This window comes from Lissotriton helveticus, chromosome 5_1, assembly GCF_964261635.1.
Source record: "Lissotriton helveticus chromosome 5_1, aLisHel1.1, whole genome shotgun sequence".
Classification (NCBI taxonomy): domain Eukaryota; kingdom Metazoa; phylum Chordata; class Amphibia; order Caudata; family Salamandridae; genus Lissotriton; species Lissotriton helveticus.
In genome coordinates, this window is record NC_136065.1 from 994779192 (window position 1) to 994804969 (window position 25778).

A 25778-nucleotide genomic window follows, 5' to 3' on the forward strand; every position below is an offset into this window, starting at 1 on the left:
TGTAGTTTATGTTACAGGCTGATGCTAAGTACAGTGATTACCAGTGGTTACTGGTTGTACGTTTATGATATGTTTTACTTTTACTAAGTTCTCTCTGTGATGCTTCTGACAGTGGTCCAGTGATCCTTGTCAGGTGTATATAATCCCTTGTAGATATGACCTAGTGCCAGTTGGCACCATGTATATTATGTGTTTACTATTCTAATGTGTTATGAGAATACAAAGGCTATTTTTGATATAACCTTGTGTGGAGCTACTTTTGTAGTGTGCCTGGGATGTTGTTGCTGTGTGCAGGTACAAATGCTTTACACATGGCCACCAAGATAAGCTTGACTGCTCGTGCCAAGCTACCAAGGGGGTGAGCAGGGGTTCTCTTTGGCGTGTAACTCCCTTGCCCTGACTAGAGTGGTGGTTTCTGCCTGGCTTTGCCGCAATCCTTAGCCAACCATAGATCCCATTTCTAACACTCCCCATGCACTCTACTTGCAGTACTCTAATCATTGAGTCAGTACCCATGTACTCATCCAATGACCCAGGCACTAACCATGCAGTGCTACAAACACATGTGCACTACCCATGCAGTCCTCTAATAACCTAGACACTACTCATTCACTCCTTGAGTTACCCAGGAATTAATCACCCACCATTATTCATACACTCCTTCAATCATGCCACCACCACTACCCAAAGATTCATAAAATAACACTGCAGTACGCTTCAACTTTTCCAATCACCCGCACAGTGTCCTTGCTCTCACGCAATCACTCAGGTAATTTTTCTTTTTTAACCAATAGATGTGGTTCCATAAGAACCGTTTTTTTCTTTTTCTTTTTTGAACAAAACCAAAATATATATATTTTTAAACCTTTATTTCTTTTTTTGTGTGTTTTTAATTTTTTTAAGAACATACCAAAAGCAAGCTGTTTCACAAAAAGAAAAGCACACTATAATTTTTTTTTACATTTATATGTTTTTATGGCAGCTGTAAAAACATTGATGGATAGTTCTGCAATGCAGAGTTTGGTGTCACACTTCTTACAGCTGATCGTCACTTCAAAAAGTCCAGGGATGATGTGGGGCCTTGGCTTTGGAGGAACTTGCTGCGAAAAAGTAAAAGGGGCATTTGGGTCTTAATGTGCCGCCTCATTAAGTTCTCTCCTCCTCTCCTCTCTAGCCAGGTGAAGTGGGTGCTGAGTTTCCAGGTGCTTTTTCATGCTGCTGGTTCCGCATGAGTATTGGCAGATTGTGCAAGTCACCTTACGGGCGGTCACTTTTTTCTTGCCCTCTGGGACTGAGAAGAAGGCCCATACAATACTGTAATGAAAATTATTTAAACCAAACACCCGTAAAATATAGAAGACATAATTATAGACTGTAAATAAATGTGCATACAGTATTTTAAAAGGGATATTAGTAAAACTCTTTATTCCAATTTGGTATTCTAATTTTCAATAGCAATATCTCAAACTTTGAAAACACAGCGAAGTCGCAACTGGGGCGAGATCCCGGTGCGACCCCAGAAAAACGCGTGGGGAGAGGTCATGCACCAGATGCACACACGTCGCGTTGTCATGAAAGTTCGTATGGTCAATATTACACTAAAAAAAATAGTTTATAAACAGTTTTCTAAACTAAATTAGTCAAACACCATAACAAAAAAAAGAATGATAATTTCTATAATGATATTTCCTACTTTTCAAATTACGCCAAAGTCGCAACCCCGGCGCGACTTCTAAAATGTGCTGTAGGGAAATATGAGCAGCCATCATGTAGGGTGCGCGTAGGTGCGCGACTTATGTGAAATATAAAAAAAGAATGAATATACTTTTCCAAACTATAAATTATTCTCAACTTTAGTTTAATATATACAGATATATATATATATATATATATATATATATATATATAGTCGCTCCAAGGTTTTCCACCTTTGAGTAGCACACGAGCAGCAGCTTGATTTATGTGTATGTGAGGACGGGGATCCGCTTGTAGATGCTGTTCCGTAATGGATCTGCCCAACGCGTTTCGAAGCTCCATATGCTTCTCTTCAGGGGCTTTAACGGAAGCAGTGTGCACAACCGCTAACCCACTTCTCCATTTTCCATATGACAGACCCACCAATGGGAGGCTTAATTGAGACTGTGTATTATGGGAAGTGTGGTGCGGAAAGCACACAATCAAGTCCTGTATGGACCCCGCAAATGGGCCCGTCCTCGATCCCGTGTACGGCTGCTGTTTCACTTCCGTGACCCCAAGGGATGACGGGGTGGTGCATACTCCGCGGCTGGACGGCCGCATATAAATTGTCGCTCCAAGGTTGTCCACCTTTGAGTATCACACGAGCAGCAGCTTGATTTATGTGTAGTTGAGGACGGGGATCCGCTTGTAGATGCCGCTCCATAATGGATCTGCCCGACGCATTTCGAAGCTCCATATGCTTCTCTTCAGGGGCTTTAACGGAAGCGGCGTGCACAACCGCTAACCCACTTCTCCATTTTCCATATGACACACCCACCAATGGGAGGCTCAAATGAGACTGTGTATTATGGGAAGTGTGGTGCAGAAAGCACACAATCAAGTCCTGTATGGACCCCCGCAAGTGGGCCCGTCATCGATCCCGTGTACAGCTGCTGTTTCACTTCCGTGACCCCCAAGGGATGACGGGGTGGTGCATACTCCGCGGCTGGACGGCCGCGTATAAATTGTCACTCCAAGGGTGTCCACCTTTGAGTAGCACACGAGCAGCAGCTTGATTTATGTGTAGGTGAGGACGGGGATCCGCTTGTAGATGCCGCTCCGTAATGGATCTGCCCGACGCATTTCGAAGCTCCATATGCTTCTCTTCAGGGGCTTTAACGGAAGCGGCGTGCACAACCGCTAACCCACTTCTCCATTTTCCATATGACACACCCACCAATGGGAGGCTCAAATGAGACTGTGTATTATGGGAAGTGTGGTGCAGAAAGCACACAATCAAGTCCTGTATGGACCCCCGCAAGTGGGCCCGTCATCGATCCCGTGTACAGCTGCTGTTTCACTTCCGTGACCCCCAAGGGATGACGGGGTGGTGCATACTCCGCGGCTGGACGGCCGCGTATAAATTGTCACTCCAAGGGTGTCCACCTTTGAGTAGCACACGAGCAGCAGCTTGATTTATGTGTAGGTGAGGACGGGGATCCGCTTGTAGATGCCGCTCCGTAATGGATCTGCCCGACGCGTTTAGAAGCTCCATATGCTTCTCTTCAGGGGCTTTAACGAAAGCGGTGGGCACAACCGCTAACCCACTTCTCCATTTTCCATATGACACACCCACCAATGGGAGGCTAAAATGAGACTGTGTATTATGGGAAGTGTGGTGCGGAAAGCACACAATCAAGTCCTGTATGGACCCCGCAAGTGGGCCCGTCCTCGATCCCGTGTACGGCTGCTGTTTCACTTCCGTGACCCCCAAGGGATGACGCGGTGGTGCATACTCCGCGGCTGGACGTCCGCGTACAAATTGTCGCTCCAAGGTTGTCCACCTTTGAGGAGCACACGAGCAGCAGCTTGATTTATGTGTAGGTGAGGACGGGGATCCGCTTGTAGATGCCGCTCCGTAATGGATCTGCCCGACGCGTTTCGAAGCTCCATATGCTTCTCTTTAGGGGCTTTAACGGAAGCGGTGTGCACAACCGCTAACCCACTTCTCCATTTTCCATATGACACACCCACCAATGGGAGGCTCAAATGAGACTGTGTATTATGGGAAGTGTGGTGCGGAAAGCACACAATCAGGTCCTGTATGGACCCCGCAAGTGGGCCCGTCCTCGATCCCGTGTACGGCTGCTGTTTCACTTCCGTGACCCCCAAGGGATGACGGGGTGGTGCATACTCCGCGGCTGGACGGCCGCGTATAAATTGTCGCTCCAAGGTTGTCCACCTTTGAGTAGCACACGAGCAGCAGCTTGATTTATGTGTAGGTGAGGACAGGGATCCAGTTCTTAGTTTCTATCTGCTGTAAAAGTAACACAAAATGAGTCTTTTGAGGTTTAATTTAAAATATTCCAATTCCATATATGGGTAAAACAAAAGTCCTTTTTGGACCTTTCTTGTGAGAAACGTCAATTTCACGAAATGTGCAACGTTCTATTTCAGTATCAACGTCTGTAATTTGGCAGCTGAAGAAGAGATTTTGAAACATGCATTGTAGGGACAAGGATCGTTTGTGCATTTTCCTTGACAATAGAAGAATAGGGAGTGGATAAAGGGAAGATTAAAGAAGAGCCAGTGGGCGTACAGCTCTGTATTATTACAGGCAGAAGTCATAACCACTTGAATATTTCGCTTGCATTTTCCTTGTACACTGTGACAGTACAAACCATGCTACTCACTTTTAAACGCGCTGTTTAATTGAAATCAGCGCCCTTTGTGCCAGGGACTTATTGTGAACCTTCCGCCGCCAACGCCTGTGCTTCGGTTCACCCACGTGGCGCAGTGATTTGCAATGGTTTTAAAATCTGTTCCGCGAGTGCCGTTGACATAAGAGAACTGTGCAATTCGTTTTTTTCCTCACATTTTTGTGAGGAGCCCCTGTAATGAATTCAGAAGAGCTGCTGCTCCTCCGTGCTGTTTAATTCATCGTGCGGCCTTGGCGTTGTAGGAGAGAGCGCGGGGACCGAGGGGTAAATCCATCCGACTTGGTGTTAAAGTTAACATTAACAGTAGTAACAGCAAGCTCCCAGCGATCACCTGTCACTGACCGTTCAGTACGTCTCCGATTCCCACATCCCCGCAGTTAAAGCTAATACAAGAGTGCACAGCGGCGTGTGGTTGGTTTTAAAGCCTGCCCTGTGCTGGGTGGTCTGGGGACTTATCTCGCTTCCTTTCTCATTTGCCTGCAAACGCCTTCACCTTGTCAGGGCCAATAATTATCAAGTCGGTGATGCTCAGAGCTGCCATTCCTTAAGATTGGATTAGATTGAAGAGGCTGAGGCCTGGCTCCTCTGAGCATTTCCTCAGTCAGTTAGTGTATTCACCAGGGGCCTAGCAAGGCCTACAGCACAGCTACACTAACTTTCTCTCCCCTTCCTTATTATGGAGCTTAATAACAGCAGGCAGTGTATTAATATGTAAGAGATCAAGAGATTATTGATTAGAATCACTTGCCTAATATCCCCTGTCTGTCATGTAGTTCAGCAGCCCTTTCATGATTTTTTTGTGTCGGTACATTTAAATATTCATGACAGGGTTTCTTTGTACCTCCACGGCTGAATTTCTAATTAATCTGTCAAAAGAAATACAATATGCCCCGAGCCTTATTATTATAAGGGTCAGCTGAAACAGAGCTGGCCTGGCGGGGCCTAAGGGGTAATTAATTATAACAATGCAGTGTTTACCTTGGTCGGTACTTGCGGTCCAAATGAGCGCCAAATTAGACTCAAGCCGCTGCAGTCGGTGTTTGAAGCACCCTGATATGCCAGACTAAATCATGATGATTGGGAGGGGAGAGCGGAGAGCCGCTACTGTGTAACAACATAATCAGCAATTATCGCAGGGAAATGGGGAGAAGGGGGATTTTTATCTCATTAGAAAAGCCCAGGCAGAAAGTTTTTTTTTCTGTCACCAGCTCTTTTCTTTCGAATTCAAATGATTCCACTCTAAAGGCGAGGAGTCTCGCATGCGATTGCAGTGCAGAAAGCTGTCCTAATTAGTGTGCACTTTGGCTAAAATATGAATGGCATTTGCTCCAGATTGCGGCGGCCTATTAATAGAGGGTGTCAGAGTGAAACATTAAGTGCATCATTCGTCTGTCAATTTATTCCTGTCATTATTGTTTCTTTATTTCCTCTCGGTCACTAATTCCGGCTCCCTTTTATGGGGTTATTAATGGGGGCCTTTAATGAACTCCAAAAACTCCAACACAACTCTGGAATTAAATACCCGTCTCCTGTCAGTGTGACTCTACCAAGTAAAAGTTGAACAGTATCACTCTTCTGTCAATTTATTTCTGTCATGATTTTTCTTTATATCCTGCCACATTATGCCCACTAGTTTAATTCCATTTTTATGTGACTTGTTAATGTGAATTTTAGGTGGCTTTTAATCACCACCAAATTTGTAGAATATCACAATAAATCATAACTGTGTCCCCTCTTATGACAATTTATTTCTGTCATTATTTTTTATTTCTCCTTCCTTATTACAACTCCTAGTTTCATCTCCTCCTCCGTGACCTTTACATTGTTGCATTTTAAAAGGAAGCACACTGAAAGTTTGCTCTTTTACAGTAAGGCAGAGATATATCTTTGCAAATTTTTATTAGGCAAGCGTTGGTGGTCAAATAACAATACTGTTTAACTTCAGTACATTGTTCATCACAGAAACTCCCTGCAAGACTGTCGAAGAAATGAATGATTGTTCGTGGCATTCATTACCCAATATTCCCATAGGATAACTTTATTGTTGACTCTTGATAAATCTAATGAATTAAAGAACCCATGTTAATGGCTGTACGTGTTATTGTTCATTTACAGCAAAAGTGGACTATGACCTATTGTTTTGTTGGCTGTAGTGCCTTCTAGAACTGTTCCAAAGATATACAGCAGAGATATATTGTATTATAGTCCATGGGAGCTTTCAATGCCTGTATAAAAGACTGTCTGCAATTTCCTTATACTATGTGGGATTCTGCAATCCCTTTAAAAAGCCTTCTCTAATAATTGTATAATACATGGGATTCTGCAAACTCTGTACTAAAAACCCGTCTCTAATTTCTTAATAATATGCGACTTGTGACACACCCAGTCGTTAATTTTAAAGAAAGGACAGTCCAAACTCAACTGTAATAATTTATAACTGTTGATTTCTGACATTACAATGCTTGCTGTTGGACCCAGCAACTAAGGAAAAATCAGATCAGGTCACAGAACATAATAAAAGCATGTTACTTTTTTTTCTTCTGCTCTGTTTTTCTAGCTGTACAGTGGCAAGTAGAAAGGAGATATTTATGGCAACATGTTATCCCTTATTTAATTATGGAAAAGTTAGAAGCTTGCTGCCTGTTTCTACACATTACAAGGGATTGTGCCTTAAAAAAAGACTATAATTATAATATATTTAAACTAGTTCTAATATCTTTTTGCAACAATTATCTCACAGCCTTTGTGATGTGTTTCATTTTGCAATACAAATTATTTTTATTCTTCATGTTTGCAACCATGCTCTCTCTTTCTTATGAAAGAGCTACACACCAAGGATTAAAGTGGTTTGTGCGAAAGGTAATGGTTTGAATATGTATTATAAGGAATAAAGAACCCTCTGCCATAGATGGAAAAGGATATTGCAAATCAAATTGGAGTTCCATAACCTGATAAAGGAACTCAGTCTTCGGCCTCATTCTTCTATAAGGTCGTTGAACACCTCTGTGATTTGCAACATCCCTATAATGGATGGCAGCGGGTACTTTATCCCATATATACCCAGATGCATATAATCAAAAATGACTTAGCTGCTCAACTCTAATAACATATTATAGCTGAGTTCTGACATCACAATGCCTGTTGCCAGAGGCCAAGGGAAAAGGCAGGACATGGGGCATAAATAATACTGAAGATTAAAACCTTGCTTTTCTTTCTTCTGCTTTTTTTTTAGATGAACATAGATCAACAAAAAAGAGATATTTATGGCAACATGTCTATATTTTACAGGGTTTAGGTAATTATTGGCTTGTATTAAACTGATTCTAATATATATTTGTAACAAATATCTAACTCTTTTTTTATGTGGTTTATTTTGCACTGCAGATTGTACATTTTGTTCTTAATGTTTAGAAACATCTCATCACTTTCTTATGATAGACTAACACACCAAGGATTTAAGAGGTTTGGAGAAAGGATGATGTTGTGACTATGTTTTATAAGGAATAAACTACCCCCATACATTATAAAGATGCTGCATGCCACCTTGGAGTTTCATGACCTTATGAAGAACTCAGCCTTCAGCCTCTATCCTGTATATGTTCATGGAACTCCTCGATGACTTGTAATATCTTTATGATGTATTTCTGTTATGTGAAGCACATTTATAATCTGCATAGTATTTGAAAGTTTCACAGCACTGAATTTCATCTATAAAGGGCCTCATTGCAAGTCATCCCTTATTTGGTGTGGTAATGTTTGGGTACTAGAATCTCCCATTCCAGCCATTATCCCGCACCAAGTAACAAGTATTCAAAGTTATTCTACCTGTGTTGGAAATTGCATTTCTAGTTGGCAAAGCAATGCACTCTGGCCAAGCAGAAGCCACAATCATAGCAAGGGTAAGCTTGATACACACTAAAAGATAATCTGTGCTCACCCTCTTGTAGCTCGGCACAGAGCAGGCAGGCTTATCTAAAGAGGCAATGTGTATTATAAAGTATTTATACAACACACACACAGTAACACAATGAGTACACCACAAAAAGGCTCCACACTGGTTCATAAAAACAGATTATTATATTATAAACAAGACAAGACCAATACAACAAAAATCCAATGTATAGAATTTTACAAATTGAAATTAAATTAAGAAATGCAGTAAAGCACGTAGAAGCAAGTAGTGCTAAAAAGGTTACTTTAGCTCGTGCTGGACCAGGATAAAGTCAAAGTTCCGGCTGACCGTGATGGAGCACCATCCGACTGCAGGACCCACGTAGGCCCTGGTGAACAACATACCTTTCCTGGTCGCAAACAACAAGCAGCGTCAATCTTCTCCACTCAGTGAAGGTGATGCATCAGTTCCAAAGAAGGGTGCCAGTGTTGAGAGACATCGGGTGATGCACCAGATTCTGCCATGCAGTCGAGGTAATGTTTCAATCTCACCCAGCTGCTGCTGCAGCAATATGCTCTCCGATGCATTGATCTCTGGAGGCAAAGTACTGGTTCCGATGTGATGCGCCAATTTTACTTCTGTGACCAGGTTGATACAATGATTCTCTTACACACAAACAGGAGATGCATCAGAATCTGTGTTGCAAGTATCTGTGCCACTTCTAGTGCAACCAGGCACTGGACAGGGGTAGAGACTTTGATTTCCCTGAGTCTCAAGCTACAGGAGGCAAGCCAACAGCCCGTGGATATCACTTGGCGTGAACACCGAATCCAGCTCTCATTCAGCACAGTCAGAGAGCAGCAGGCAGAAGGGCAACACAAGAGAAAAGCAGGCCTTCCAAGTCTGCAGTCCAAAGATGAGTCTTTTAAGCAGAACAACAATGAAAGAAGTTTGTATCTTGTGGTGAAAGTTGAGGTAAGATGCAAGATAAAATAAACAATTTGACACATTTTGTGTTGGGCTAAATAGATTTCTTTGGGATTGGGAGATCTACCCACCAGTATCCCCCTTTTAAAACCAGTACAGCTGCTGCACAGCTGGTGCCAAAGGTTCTTAGATGGCTGCATCTGAATATAAGGACACAGACATGGGCACGTGTGTGTGTGGGCTCAGCCAGTGAGGCTACCTTCCAGTTCAGGCTGGTGTCTGTGCACAGGTAGCTTTTCACTGAAGGGATACTTTTGGATTTGTGCTGGCCTTATAATATGATTAGGCATTAGTAGCATGAGTACGTATAACTGTTTTGCTTTACTGATTCAATGTATTCTACGTTGTGGGTGAAATCTTCACCACAGTACACTATTGCTATGTTTAAGCCTCATACTAATTAATTTCCACATATCTTCACTTCTTGAGCCACTTCAAAATTGGTCATATTGCTCTAAAGCAGCTCTTAATAAATTATTGACTTTTGCTCCCCATGCTTCACAAAGGTAATTATTCTGCTGGCCAGCTGTTGGACCAAGGGGACACGCCACACAATAGGGTCATTTGCCAGTGATTTGGAGTGTTTCTGGCAACTGAAAGGGGTGGGGATGGAATCAACATATGACAACTTTTACATTGCACCAGGCCTGGAAGGACTCGTCCCAATGAAGACAATGGGATAAAGGCTAGGCCTATGGCGCCTATGGTGTCTCTCAAGAAGTTTTAAAGGGAAGGCGCTAGGCAGCTGTGGCAATTAGGCCTGTGGGTTCAGGCTGTCAACAGACCACTTCAAATCATAATCTTGAAAATGCTGTGCAGGAGAGTTTGGACAGTGGTGGAGTGAAGATGTATCATCCTAGGATTGGGTGGAAGTGTCTACCATCCAGAACTTTCCACCCTCACTTAAAAAACCTCTGCACAAGGAAGAGAAGGGGACAGGTAAGATGGATTTGGCAGGACCTCAAAGAAAATCGGACTCCTTTCTGGGGTGCCGGTGTAGCGTGGACCTATACTGTGAAGACTCCGTGGCTTCACCTTTCCAGGGTCAGTGGCCAGGCCTTTTTCCACCCATTAAGAGAAAGAAAAGTGCCGGATCTGCAATGGGTACCCTACAGGAGAATGTGTCCTCTGGGATTTCTTGGAACTGGGCCTGCAGAGAGGTAACTCTTATCAGAGAGTCACCTCCTGACTTCACTTCAACTAACAACTTGTTAACACCCCCACACACTATGCAGGACACACACTCGACCCTATCTTCACTTCCAGCAAGCATATCTCCTTCACTCATACCACACCCCTCCACTGGACGGACCACAGCTGCATCCACTTTATTTACAATAAGACCTCGAACCACAACCACCCTCAACCAACTCTGAGAAGAAATTGGAACAAAATCACCATCGACCAGATCTCAACATCGCTTCTTCATAAACCCCCTGCCTATTCAACGAACCCTAACCAAGCCGCCATCAACCTCACACAATGGTTAACCCAAACCGCCGACAAATTAGCACCCTTGAAAAAACATCAAATCAAGCAAGGAAGCAAGAACGCCCCCTGGTTCAACGATGACCTTAAGAAATCCAAGAAGCTCTGTCGTTCCCTTGAGAAAACTTGAAAAACAGACCCAAACACTATCACCCAAGCCGCCCTCAAAAACGCCACCCGCATACACCACCAACTAATCCGGACAGCCAAGAAAACAGCACTCAAAGACCGACTAGACAACAACGCCCACAACAGCAAGGAACTTTTCAACATCATCAAAGAATTCACCAACCCCACCGCCAACTCTAACGACATCACCCCCTCTCAAGTCCTCTGCGACTCCCTTGCCTCATTCTTTCATGACAAAATCGCCGACATCCATAACAGCTTTGACAACCAACCTGTTAACCAGTCCACCCCACTCACCTCCGAACCGTTACCTCCTCCGAATATCCTTTTCGAATGGAACCCAATCACCACAGAAGAGACCATTCGCCTGATGAACTCCATCCACTCAGGATCCCCTACAGACCCATGTCCCCATCACATCTTCAACAAAGCAGACTCAATTATCGCACCCCATCTCCGAGATGTCATCAACCACTCCCTTAATTCCACCACATTCCCAGATAGCTGGAAACACGCCGAACTCAGCGCCCTTCTGAAGAAACCCACAGCGGACCCCACCAAACTCAAAAACTACCGCCCCATCTTGCTCCTCCCATTCCCTGCCAAAGTCATTGAGAAAGCCATTAACAATCAGCTCGCCACCTTCCTCGAAACCAACAAATCACTCGACTCCTCACAGTCTGGCTTCCGAGCCAAATACAGCACCGAGACCGCCCTCATCGCAGCAACAGACGACATTCGAACACTACTGGACAACGGAGACACAGTCGCCCTTATCCTCCTCGACCTCTCTGCAGCCTTCGACACAGTCTGCCATAGTATCCTTATACAACGCCTCAGAAACATCGGAATTCAAGGTAAAGCATTGGACTGGATCATTTCGTTCCTCGCTGGAAGAACTCAGAGAGTCCGCCTCCCCCTTTTAAGTCAGAGGCCACCGAAGTCATCTGCGGCGTCCCGCAAGGATCATCACTCAGCCCCACCCTCTTCAACGTCTACATGAGCCCCCTCGCAACCATCGCACGTCAACACAAGCTCAACATCATCTCCTACGCTGATGACACTCAGCTGATCCTCTCACTCACCAAAGACCCAACCACCGCCAAAACCAACCTACACGAAGGGATGAAAGAAGTAGCCGAGTGGATGAAGCACAGCCGTCTGAAACTGAACTCGGACAAAACGGAAGTCCTCATCTTAGGCTCATCCCCTTCCGCCTGGGACGACTCCTGGTGGCCAACGGCCCTAGGAAAAGCCCCCATACCGACGGACCACGCACGGAACCTGGGCATCATCCTGGACTCCTCACTCTCGATGACCAGACAAGTCAACGCCGTCTCATCTTCATGCTTCAACATCCTACGCATGCTCAAAAAAACATTTCACTGGATCCCCACCGAAACAAGAAAAACGGTCACCCACGCACTGGTTACAAGCCGTCTGGACTACGGAAACACCCTTTATGCCGGTTCCACCGCGAAACTACAGAAAAAACTCCAACGCATCCAAAATGCTTCAGCCAGACTCATACTAGACATCCCCCGCACAGACCACATTTCCGCTCACCTGAAAGACATTCACTGGCTCCCCGTCAACAAGAGAATAACGTTCCGTCTCCTCACCCACGCACACAAAGCCCTATACGAACTTGGACCTGATTGTCTCAACACACGCCTTTCCTTTTACACCCCCAGCCGCCAGCTGCGTTCGTCCAACAAAGCCCTCGCCGCTGTTCCACGCATCCACAAAGCCACCATGGGAGGAAGATCCTTCTCCTACTTAGCGGCCAAGACCTGGAATTCCCTTCCCATCCACCTCCGCCTTACTCAAAACCACCTAGCCTTCAGAAAACAACTTAAAACATGGATATTCGATAAGTAAACCTCCCCCCCTCCCTCAAGCGCCTTGAGACCCTATGGGTATGTAGTGCGCTATATAAATTCTGACTTGACTTGACTTGACTTCTGCTATCACCCAGGATCCTTGCAAGTGGTCACAGGTGATAAGTGTGAAGGCATGGAAGGTATTCTGCCTTGAGGGCTATGGGATTCTACTGGAGCTGTCTACAGGCTAAAGAGAACAATAGGCAATGGACTGAGGACAGGTCCTGGGTACAGAGCTGCAAAAACGCGATTGTGCTAGGTGAAATTTTGGCATCCTTCGAGACCCCAATCTTTCCAGGGAGCAAAGATTCTGAGGAATTGCGCAAGGAACAAGGCAGCAGACTGACAAATTAAAGAGTCCCGCCATTGTCCACTGCTTGAGAATCTCTGGGTTTCCTCAATTCCTGGGGACCAAAGAAAGGGAAATGTAAATTCACAGGGCTCCTGACAGATTCGGTCCCAGGAGACCTCCAGTCATCATGCGCATGTCTGGAAGCAGCAGATAATACACTGTCATCAACAACATAAGTCTCCAAGGTTCACTCAATTGATGCTTAAGGAAACTCTCCTTGGTTTTTCAAGCACTGTGGGACCTAGAGGTTTTAGCACAAACGATTTGGAGTGCAGGGACCACTGTTGGTGGGTTCTAAGACTGCTTTGCAGCATTTGTAATAGTAGTAATAGTAGAAAAAAGATTGTTGCACCCAGTTGGTTGTAATTTGAAATGCTTTGATGTCACTGATAAAAATTACATGAATCATTACATGTAGTGACGAGGGGCACTGAAATGGTTTATTGACAATAACAAAGTTAACAATGGGTCATTGTATGACAATGCATTTCATTGTAAGATGGTACCATTTGTAGTGTTGCATTGGTTTAATATGACATGTCTTCTTTTATGAATGTGATGGCACCCTGACAAAGCCAGTAGGCCTACCTTTGGATAACTAAACCCCATTAAATGTGCCTAATTTGTTTGGGGGTGTTGTGCTTTTGGGTTTCACGCTCGTTATGAGTATGAACTGATAGGAGGGTGTCACCATAGGTATCTCCACATTCAAACATGTATATATTTGCAAATAATTTCAGATTGGGTCGTGTGTGCATAATAAAATATGTTTCCTTTTATAAGTAAATACACTGACTCAACAATGATTTATTGGGTATTGTTTGTTGTATGCCTGTGAAGGGGGATACTAGTCACTGAGAAAAATGTTGGACTTCTCTGCCTTGCTAATTTGAGAGAGTCAAGGGCTGCAATGGGTTGCTTGTTTCCCAATAGACAGAAGATTGCAGACTTAATACTTGTAAAGGGCTCATATCCTTCAAATATAATAACCCACTTCCGTAGTCCTCAACCTCCGAGTGTTTGAAAACTAAATTGTCTTTACAGCACTTTAGTCACACTTTTTAAATACTTTTGCAAAATATCATTTGCAACAAAGCTCTTTTCTGGGTCTAATTTCCCAGTGGTAGTAGGCTCTTGAGTCTGTGATTTCACAGTGTGTTTCAAGTCCCAATGAACAAACTATTGCAGGTCTTAGTATTGTACCTAAATAACTGTATTGCCTGGCGACTAAACTCTTGTAAACTTCATAAACCTGTACTTATTTTCAGAAATACATGCAGTATTTAAGGATCAAGGTGGTTATATTTGAAAAATCTTTCGTACTTAATTGATTCACTTTTTATGTCAAACCGTCAATATGCAATTCAGTTCTTAGTGTACTGTGGAAAATTTTTCACTGTTCCACTCTCACAGGTACTCAAAATAGCATTCAATATTTGTAAAAGAACATATTTTTATACCATGTTCGATTTTTACTCTGCGTACCTAAGATTTTGATTTGCTTTTTTGCAATCAAGTTGACAGAAATTCGTCATTTTTGGCTCATCCAACCTGCTGGCTTATTATAATGAACATAAAGAGTGAAATCTCCTTTTTCGGTAAAATCAGTATTTTCCATGCATCTATATGAACATTCACATTCTAAATGTAAAAAAAATTATGTTTCAAATAGTAGCATGAAAATGCCAATGCCAAGTCTTTAATTCACATGTACAGTGGAACTGAGCACCAGCAATCCTCAGATTTGGCCACCCTCAAGTTCTCTTCTCATTCAAATTCTGCAGCTCAGTCCTAAAGAAGTGAGTGTCAGCAAGTATTTATGGAGCCATATTTCCACTATCAATGGTATATTCTGGCCAGTGTGAGTGTATGTGTGAGTGTACCACCATTTTTTATGTGCAGTTATGTTAATTTGCTCCCTTCAATAAAGATATGGTTCATGGTGTGTGTGTTGATACATTTCTTTACCTTTTCCACCACCGACATTTGAATTGGTTTCCTGGGAGATTTGATACTAGGTTTTAGTTTAGATACAAAATATTGACCTAGAAAGGTCGAAATAAGAACATACATATACAAATTATGGGCCAGCTGTACTAAGATACTGGTTGCAGAATATGGTTACAACTTGCAGCCTGATATTTGCGACCAGTTTCCAATTTTGAGAACCAATATAAGAAGTAATATATTGATTGCAAAGTTGAGAATTGCACATGGTTGCATAACACCCTGCCAAATTACTATTCTCTAAAAGAAGCAATTTGTGACCCTCTAATTGAGTGCAATGACAGGGATGGTGTACTGCAAAGGGCTGTAAATCAGCATTTCTTCCATTGCATTTCAATTTTGAAGTTGTTTAAAAGCAGGCAGATTTCCTTAACCTCTTCGCTGCGATGGCTATTCCGCCGCAGCGCTAAGGGGGCGGGGGGACCACGCGGCGCTCACACGCTGGTGACGGAACCGCTCCGTCACCAGCCTCGGGTGAGCTGTGCTGATGACAGAGCGGTTCCGTCATGGCCCCGCCCGCTCAATAGAACACGCCGCGCAGGCGCGAAATCAGCGCCGCGCAGGCGCGTCGGGGGGGGCCATGACGGAATCGCTCCATCATCAGCACAGAGCTACCGCAGCTGATGACGGAGCAGTTCCGTCATCAGCATGGAAAGAGTTAAACAAAACAGTGTTGAAAAAAAATAGTTTAATATTTTGAAAAACTTCAGTGACAGCTTGCAGTGGTCCCTGCATTATTGCCTACTCCATCCCAAGTTGCCACCCTGCTTCATGAATGGGAAGGAGTCCAATGGAGACACCTTGTCATTTGCAAACCAGATACTACCCCTATTTTGGAGTCTGTAACAAATCAATGGTTTGCATCTGGATTTACAGTTGCAAACCATTGAAATCGATAGTACCCATTTGTATTTTGGAGGTACGCCAAAAGCACATCACTCCTAATTATGAATCAGTATTCGTTAAACACATTTTGCTATTCAGGAAAACTTTTCCAAATCATAACATTAATTCATTAGGATGACAAAATGATTTGACAGTCTCTAACCCTGGAATTTACTGGTTTGCAGGATTTGTGACCACTAAATCAGTTAGGACATCTAGCCCTAAGTTGTCTGGGCTGATGAACTGCTCAAATATTATTAAACTTTTTAGTTATGTAGCTTGGGACTTTAGTACAGTGATATTACAATTATGATTTACTATACCTTTAACATTTTTGAAGACGGGAATCTCTAGGTATTCAATAGAATAAACACTGAATATGTCTTTACACTTTGGAGCTGCTAGCCGCAAAATTTTAAGAGCTGTGTGCCTTCTGTAGCGTTTTGATATAAACCATGTAGTGCAATGTGATACGTTGTTTGGGGGCCATGGTGCAAGCAGGGATTACTAGGCAACAACCCTTGAAGTCGAGGTCTTTTACCACTGATATCCCATAGCCTGACCAACTATGATACTGCAAACCGTGTGTCAAGAATACCCTTTTTGCACTTGATCTCAAGTTTGCGAGAGCGGATAGTCAAGGACTTCTCGGGGAGGTGGCATGGAGGAAAAGGCTCTGAATTCATACAGTCAAACAAGACACACAATACTTACTGTGCATCCCTGTAATTTTCTTTGTAAAGAGAGAAAGTACTTGAATCACTCACCAAAATATAATAGTAATCACAGGAAATATGAATTGGCTGAACAGTTTTAAGACAGGTGCTATTGTTGACTAAATACACATAAATATTCAGGTGTAAAACTGTCATAGTTGTGAGCTCAATGCAATATGGAGCAAGCATCTTCTCTGATTCTATGACCCATATTCATATATGTGTGTTCACTATTAAGGTTCTTTAGGGCAAAATTGTAATTATTCACTGGTGTTTTAGTATAGGGAGACACAGTCAATGTTCAAGTGCTTGTGGCTCAAGTTACCTTGTGGATTGGGTGCTTGGTACACAAAAGTATGCACAAGTAAGTGGTTCTGAATGTAGATCTCAAAGGTTTGGGCCACCGGCCCCACCTCCTTCTACTCTCAGATGTGGTTCTTTTGTATGATTACTCTAAGTGGTAGCAATATGGGTGCAGCAACACCCTAAGGTCCCTCACTAAGTGGAATCCTTCCACTAGACAATCTTGGGTCAATGTCATGGCAAAGTCAGCATCAGTTCTCTGGCCTCTGGCAGGAACCAGGCATGTCTTATAATTTGCAGTAACCTTGTGTGCAAGACCCAACAGTAGCAATGTTATTGTCAATCTCTCTCTGTCCCCACTAGCGGCCACACTTACTAAACATGAGAGCCACAGATAGAAAGCAGGGAAAGAGCATTTGAATAAGAGAGAAAACAAACGCACAGGAACTCCATACTGTGTATTGTCGTGTCTTGCCTCACATAACTCTGCAGGTTGTTAGGATCTCTATAAAACAAAGAAACACATTGAGTAAATTGTCAATTGTACACTGAACATAACTGCAATTGTGAAATGATATACTAAGGTAAACATAAGGAGACATAGATTGTTCGATAGATCCTAAATAATGTCCAAATCTCATGAAATGCATCATTTTCTTCAAGAGAAGTATCTCTAACTTGTAGTAGTATAATGTGTTACACAGTCATCTAAATCTGATGGCTGCTCTCACATTTATATTTTCCTAAAGGATTTTTAATGGAAATACATCGATAATTTCATCACTTTTCATGAAAAGTGAGCAACGAAATTGCTTTTTAAAAATCTATTTAGGTATTTTATATTTATTTTACAAAAAAATGGCATGAATGCCAAAAGTACAAAAGTATACATATTTTTAAAAAAACATATAAAAACCTTAGGGCAACAACTTTTATTTTTTACATGAAACCATGATTCTGTTTTTCCAGAGCGACTGCTAGCAAGCATTACATTTTAGGGCTTAAGAGCTCATGAATAACATTGTCTTTTGCACAGAATGAGACAGCATGATTATAAAACTAATGTATCCTTCTCTGCAAATTATAGGCATTTGATACCAGCCCAGTTACCCTATTCCACCTCATAATTCCATTAACCAGACTGCTCTTCATGCAATCAATGTCTACATCAATGACAAACATATCAGATACCACATGACATACTCCTTTCGCTCTAGGTTCTCAAAGCATGACTACAGTGCATTTAGAATCCACATTCAAAAGAGTGACATCTAATAAACTACCTTAAAACAGGCATACTTGTGTCATGTTCAACCATCCCAGCTACTGTGTCAATTGTGGACAATTACATAATGCCCCTCCAGGCAGATGCTTTTAAAGTTACAGTGCAGTATTTTGAACATCTGCAGAACATCCTTTTGTTGGCTTCCACAAATGCTCTAAAGATTTTCTTTTAATTTTGTCCCTAGGCCTTTACGTGGTAAAACACAGGTGTGCAGGAGCATGTAGGAAGCCATGTGATTACTCCTGCATATATTAGGTCTTACACTCTTTTACATAGATTTATTTCTCATCATTTGAAACCAGGCACTCGTAAATATATGCTCACTGCTTCTTTGTATTTTTTGTATTCAAATGAAAGTTGATCATTTGGGAACCCCTGACTTGTTTCTGTGTCTGTTTCCCTAACCACTTTACCTCCAATGTTGACATGGTTGCAGCTTTCATAAAGTTACTTTCATTTCAGTACACACATTCATAGTGACTTAAGCATTTTTTTATCACATATCAATGACTCTTTTGTATCTAATATGTGCTTGTTATTAATAATTACATTTTAAAAAGATGCTTGTGTCTGATTTTGATTTTGCACGCCTGCTTAAAAAACGAGGACATACATTTTTGTGGCAATATCTGCCCTACTCTCACCCCTACCCCTACCCCACACACACTCACCATGGTGTCAAGGTATGCTCTTCGTGCTGTCCCCTAGTATTTAAATAACTAGTTTATCAGGACCCAGGTATCGGTAACTGCAATGCAATATTGGCCACTGCAACAGTTAGTCCCATGCCAGTCACAGTGCTTTGGTCTGTAGACCAAGCAATCAGAGAACACTTTATATATAGTGTGTAGTTATGGATTAGTCTAAACTTCAATTACAAAGGTGATTTGTGTTCTGCTGATAACATTGCCACTGTTTGACAAGTCTTACAGTCAATTAGACAAATTAGAACTTTAATACAGCCTATGTTGATTTGGTCAAATCTGTCCAGAAGTTTTCAATATATTTTTTATTTCATGATAGTGGTTTTTTAAATGATTTCTTTGTTAACAACGGTGTTACATCAAGACATCTAGGCAGTGAACAGTTTGTGAACCTGTAAAAGAAAAGTGGGGATAAAAAAATCCTTCTCCATTAGAGATCATTTGCCTTGACCACTTGATCACTCTCTCTTTCTCTTTCTCTCTCTTCTCTCCCTCTCTCTCTCTCTATATATATATATCTATATATCTATATATATATATCCCACCCGTGACCAAGGCGAGTGCTTTTCGCCGAAACGCGTTGGGTTTGCTACATGTTTCCATTTGTAACATGCTGGAACCAAAATGAATAAAATTTCAACTTGAGAGCACACGCGCTTTATGGATTGATATTGTGACGAGGCTGGATTGGAAGTACATTTCGCACAGCGGCGCTGTGCTGGGTGAGAATCTTATATTTACAGGGTGACCTCTATCCCTGGCTTTGCACCGCAGTTCTGGGTCCCGGTGTAATGGAGGAAGTGTTTTTGGATATATATATATATATACTGTGATCAAGGGCATTTGCCCGAAACGCGTCAGTTTCCGCTTTTGTTAAGCGCTGCTTAATAAATAATCTTTTGCCTGATATTGGAATCGTGGAGTCTTCTGTTCTACCTGGGGACCCGGGACGGCAGTTTGGCTTCTTCTTGCCTTTAAGATGTATATATATATATATATATATATATATATATATATATATATATATATATATATATATATAGCGCCAGCCATGCATTGTTTTCCCATCAATAATTCCGCTGCAAATTTTGCAGTGACGTTAACAATTATGTCATAGAAGATGTAATATGTGCGTTAATTAGCATTGCATGGTGAGGTTATGAGTTATAGTTACATTAGGGCATGAGTTATAGTTACTTGAGATAACTATATCTGCTGCATTTCCATGGTTTTATGTGTGTAAAATCTGAACCTATCTATAATCCCTGTAACCTTTGTTTTATTCACTGAATTTCTATGGTTTTTCAATGCTATTGCCTCACTATAACGTCCCTGCAACCTGGATGTGTGAGGGTGCGTGTGATTGTTTGTTTGAGTGTGTAAAGTGATGTGGGAGTGTGTGTGTGAGTGCATGTAAGACTGGCTTTGTTGGTCTGTGAGTGGGTGTGTGAGTGGCTGTGTTCAAGTGTGAAAACTGTTAGGGTCTGTGAATGGGTGTGTGAGTGGTTGTGTGGGTGTCTGAGTGGTTGTGTGAAAGTTGTGTGGGCCTGTGAGTGAGTGTGTGAGTGGTTGTGTGAGTGTGTAAGTGCTTGTGTGTGAGTAGGTATGGGGATGTGTGAGTGAGTGTAAGCTTTTTTTTATAGGGGTCTAGATCCGTGGATTTGACCAAATTCACCTGAATCCATGAGGATCCGTGAGGCCTTGCGTGGCAAAAAACAAAGTTTTTGGAGAATTTCTTTCCCATGAAGGGTCCCTCACAGTCAGATCCCTCCATTAGTCCCATGCGGTCAGGGTACCTCTACCCTGACCCTTTCTATCACGTTTTAACTTTATTTTCCTCACTGGTAACCAAGTCCAGATGAACAAAATGGCAGCCACAATGGCAGACACAACGTTCCTCTCAGGTTGCAGCCATCCAATCGCGGCATTGCTGTTGGCACTTGTATTCACAAATCTGATTAGTAAACAGCACGGGTGCACTGAATTTTTATGAAGCTCCATAAACAAACTTTGTTGAGCACCTCTTCCATTCAGATCCGAAGGAAACAGACCCTAAACTAACAAACTCGCCTGACAGCTTTCACCTTGAAAACAAGTCTGGGAAGGACAACCTGGAGTTTACTGAGGACCTTTCACAAAACCAGGATGAGAGTAACCCCGGTACGAAACCCCTTAATGTAAGGGAAGAGGTCATACCGCATAAGAGAAGGAAAGGCCTGTTAATTTCCAGCTGCATGCTACTAACCCCCTCCCTGGGCACTATAAAAACGACATATCCTACAAGTCCACACAAATGCACCGAAGGGTGTGGTGAAGGATTAGGATGGACACTATTTTCTGATTTATACTTACTGCTATGGTTTTCGCTTACTTAGACCCTTCGGCTGGCCCCCGCTATAAACAAGAACCCTCTGGAAAACACAGAAAAAAAACACACAGATTACTCATGCATCGGCTCATCCTGACCTACGTGCTGTACATATATTTTCTTATATTACTCATTAACTCAATAAATATCATCATTAAGAAATACATCTAGCCTCCACACCTGTTTATCCTCCCAGCCCTCCCACAGTTGGTGTCTGAAGTGGGATCCAGTGATATGGAGGCTGCAGTAAACAAGATGGAGGAGAGCCAAGAGAAACTCAAGAGGTTATGGAGATGTTTCTGGTGGTAGCATAAGGAAATAGAGAGAAACTCAACCAAGCACTGACCGACCAACATCAGAGTAATCACGATTGGAAGACTTGCAGATGTGTTGGGGCAACAGTGAGGACTGACAACCCTGCCCTCTATAGTTCTACATAAGTACATTAGTGGGGAGGATCCTGATTTCTTCTTCAATAACTTTGACAGAATGGCTTTGGCGGCTGCCTGGCCAGATGACAAATGGGGACAGTATCTTGGTCCTCTGCTTTCAGGAGACATCCAGGTGACCTATTAAACAGCTTACCCCCAAGGAATCACCACTTTTGAAGAAATCAAAAAGAATACATTTGAACGCATGAGTGTGGAATAGGAAACATATTATATAAGACGACGGCAGATAAAAGAAGGGCCACAGTAGAGCCCTCTATGACCATGTAAAATATAAGACTGATCATGGCCATCAAAGACAATATCTCCTTCCATGAGAACTATGTATATTATCACATGTATGCACCTGCCAGTGCCCTCATCTACAAGAAACATCTGTGTGCCTTTAGTAGCTGAGAACGATCTCTAAAACTGACCAACGAATGAAGAAGCATAAAAACATCTCAATCACACTAACAACAGGGTCTAATCCACTCTAGGCATTTAGTTTCTCTGTAGGCCTTGCCTGTTCCTGGTTTTGTGTCTTGTGTGAGAACTAAAGAGATTGGTACATGACTTGTGGCGTATCTCTGTGCTTGTTACATGACTTCTGTGGCATCATTCTCTTCTTGTTACGTGATTGCTGCAGCAACTCTCAGTTCTTGTACCAACATTGTATTGGCATGTGCATCACCTCTGTGGTTGTAACGTCTGCTGTGGCATATTGTTGGTCTCATGTACAGTGGGTTCCTGGATCACCTTGTTTTGTTCTTGAAGTATAAACACATTTGTAGTTGTTCTTCTCAATGCCATGTTGCTCTTTTGCCCACATGGACCACAGTTTGTGTTTGATTGGGGGAATTAGATATATTATGAATTTATTTGTGTCCCTTATGGGCTGCGCCGCATGGTGCCAGTGACCTTCTCCACATTCCTATCCAGTGAACAGCAGCGATAGTGCGCTCCATGGGGTCTGGTCTGCTGCCCACAAAGCAAAGCTAATTGAGCACTGAGCAGTAATTGTGAAAAACTCTGTTGTGGCACCCCCTGCCAGTACCAGGGTTGTTTTTTTCGGGAATCTGATTTTGTGGTAGGAGCAGTGTCAGCCCCCCACATTCCAGTTATTGCCTGCACAATACTCAATAATACCTTTTATCCTGATGATGAAAGTCTTAGCGCAACCTCTCAGCTTTGACTTTATGGCCATAGAGGAGCGTGTCAAAGAGTCATTCCTGTATTAAATGTTTTCAGCAAACACAGTTGCAGCTCATATCTTTTCTGCAGATTGACACACTTCAAAAACCCACCAGTCACAAATTGTAATGTTATATGGATTGCTGCAGCCCCTGAATAAATGGCATCATTTTACAGGCCTGTTCCACTGGCTATACCAGAGAGCATATTTACCCTTGCTGGAGATGAAAGCAAGAACGCATGATTTATTGAAGTGTCACAAGTTCATGCCAGAGGCCATATGCACTCCCGTTTCCCTCGGAGGTCAAAGTGAAGCTGGGCGGTATTTTCACAGTGTGTTGTTTATATTACTCTTCGCTTTGCAAGGCAATGTTGCCTGTTCGGTCCGCAGACGTTTAACGTGATTTCAAAAATAATTGAGCAGTCTCAAAACGTCCCTAAAGAAATACCTAAACAAGTTCGGGCAGTGTCTTTCTCTTAAATCAGTACTAAAAATGTTGTCTAAAAATACAGATAGTGATGGGTAGTGTTACACCCTGCAGTGGTTCCCAAGCTGTGTGTTTGGTGAGCGGCGCCCCTGGCAAGTTTTGATGGCGCACTGGGGTGCCAAGGCGCACAGATTGGGAAACACTGTTTTTAGGGGGTCATTTTAGCACAGAGAAAACTGAGAAGGCAATCCTATACAAGTTGTTTTGCCTAGATGTATAAATTGGTAAAACTGTACTGTAGAGATTGCCCCATCTGCCAGAAAACTAGCCAATACAAACCCTCCAAAGTACCCCTATTTCCCCTACCTGTTAAATGAGAGCCCTATTCTAGAGTGACCATGGACATAATCGGGACTCTGCTACCCTCCAGTAGTGGATCCCGTTATGTTTTGGTATTCGGTGATTACACCACTCGTTTCCTGGAAGTAGTGGCTTTATGGCACACTAATGCCTTCTACATAGCCAAAGCACTGAGTTCCATTTTCTCCAGGGTCGGATTCCCAAGAGAGATTTTAACAGACCAGGCAATATTTGTCTCAAAACTAATGAGACAGGTGTTCCAACAGTTTGGCATATGACAAATTCTCATGGCTGCTTACCATCCACAAGCGGATGGGCTTGTTGAGCATTATAATGCAACCCTGAAGGCAACCTTAAAAAACTATTAGACTTGGAAACAAGAAAATGGGAAGACATGCTACCCCTTACATTGCTTGCTATACGGTGCAAAGAGCGGATGAGTACAGGGTACTCACCGTTCAAACTCCTCTATGGCCGACAGCCATGCTCTCACCTGGTTATGACCAAGGAGGAGTGAGAAAAAGAGAAGGATGGTGCTAACCCTTTGCTGTTATATTTAACATACAACAACCCATTTAGAAAAAACAGAAGCATGGTAAATTCTAATCTGGAACAAGCCCAAAATAGTAAAAAAAAAACATTATGATAAAAGAAAACAAAGAAAAAACGGTCCTTTGAAGTGGGTGATCCTGTTCTTTTGATGATGGTTTCCTCTAACCAGAAATTATTTGGACGATTGCAGGGACCATACGTAGTTAAAGGTAAATCTGGTCACCTAATGTATCAAATTAGATCCCATTACAAAAACTCCCAAATGTATCATGTTAACATTGATAAAGAAATGGGAGTGTGCTTTGCCTGTATTGATGGGGGTCATGGAACAGGCTGTCCTCCTATATGCACAGCCTGGGATTGGCTGCATGTGAGGAGTTAGCCACAGCCAGGTCCTGTGGCTAACTCTCTGCCAAGCACGACAGAAGGCCCTGGGCAGTATGGGGTTGGATGCCTTAGGGGCGGTTGACTACAGCCAGGCCTTTTGACCAACCACCCACTGCACACGGCCAAAGGGCGTATGCATTGTGGGGTTGGCCATAGGACCAGGCGAGTATTTACTTATGGTAATTAAATATTAATTTACATTACGAAAACTAGAAATTCCCTGAAAAAGACAATATGTTAAAATAAAGTTATCGTTAGGTAAGATTTTCAGTAACAACGTAATGTTTAAAAGTCTAACAACCATAGAAATCCATCTGTTATAGTTATCTCAAGTAACTATAACTTGTGCCCTAAGGTAACTACAGCTATTATTAACTATTTTTTCTCGTGCTCAGTCATCAGGCCACCAATTCTCTCTCTTTCAAGATTTTCCATTTTGCTGAATTCATGAATGTTTCCAAATTTGTGAATTACAAGATGTCCCAAAAATATAATTTAAGCCCTTTGTCAGTCAATCACAGTCCTTGAAAAATTCAAATGTGATTGTCAGAATTCAGAAATGTATAAAAATTGCAAATTTAATGTCTATAAAGTCAACTTATTCCATCCCGCAGACAACTTGTCCCAATGCTAATATTAAAAAAATAAGAGAACAGGTTAACACCAATCCACATATGCACACTTTATGAGCAAAGTTTATGTACAAGTTTGGTTGAAAACCAATCAGCGTTTTTTACTGTAGTCAGCATAAAACTTACATTTAGACCTTAGAGCTTTGTTTTCCCTGAACAGATTTTTCAATGGAAAAGAGGTCTGAGCAGTATAAATATCAAAATTGGGTGGGCATTCTCTTCTGAACTACTTGGCTGTGACACTATGAGTCTCAACCATATCTACTTTCCTTATCGCCGACAGCGGCGTAACGAAACTTGAGGGGGTCTTCCTGCAAGGTACGCGGAGGGGCCTTCACTCCAGATTTAATCAGGAGCTCCCAGGCCACAGTACTGTGCTGAGGAAGCCCCTTGCAGCGTGG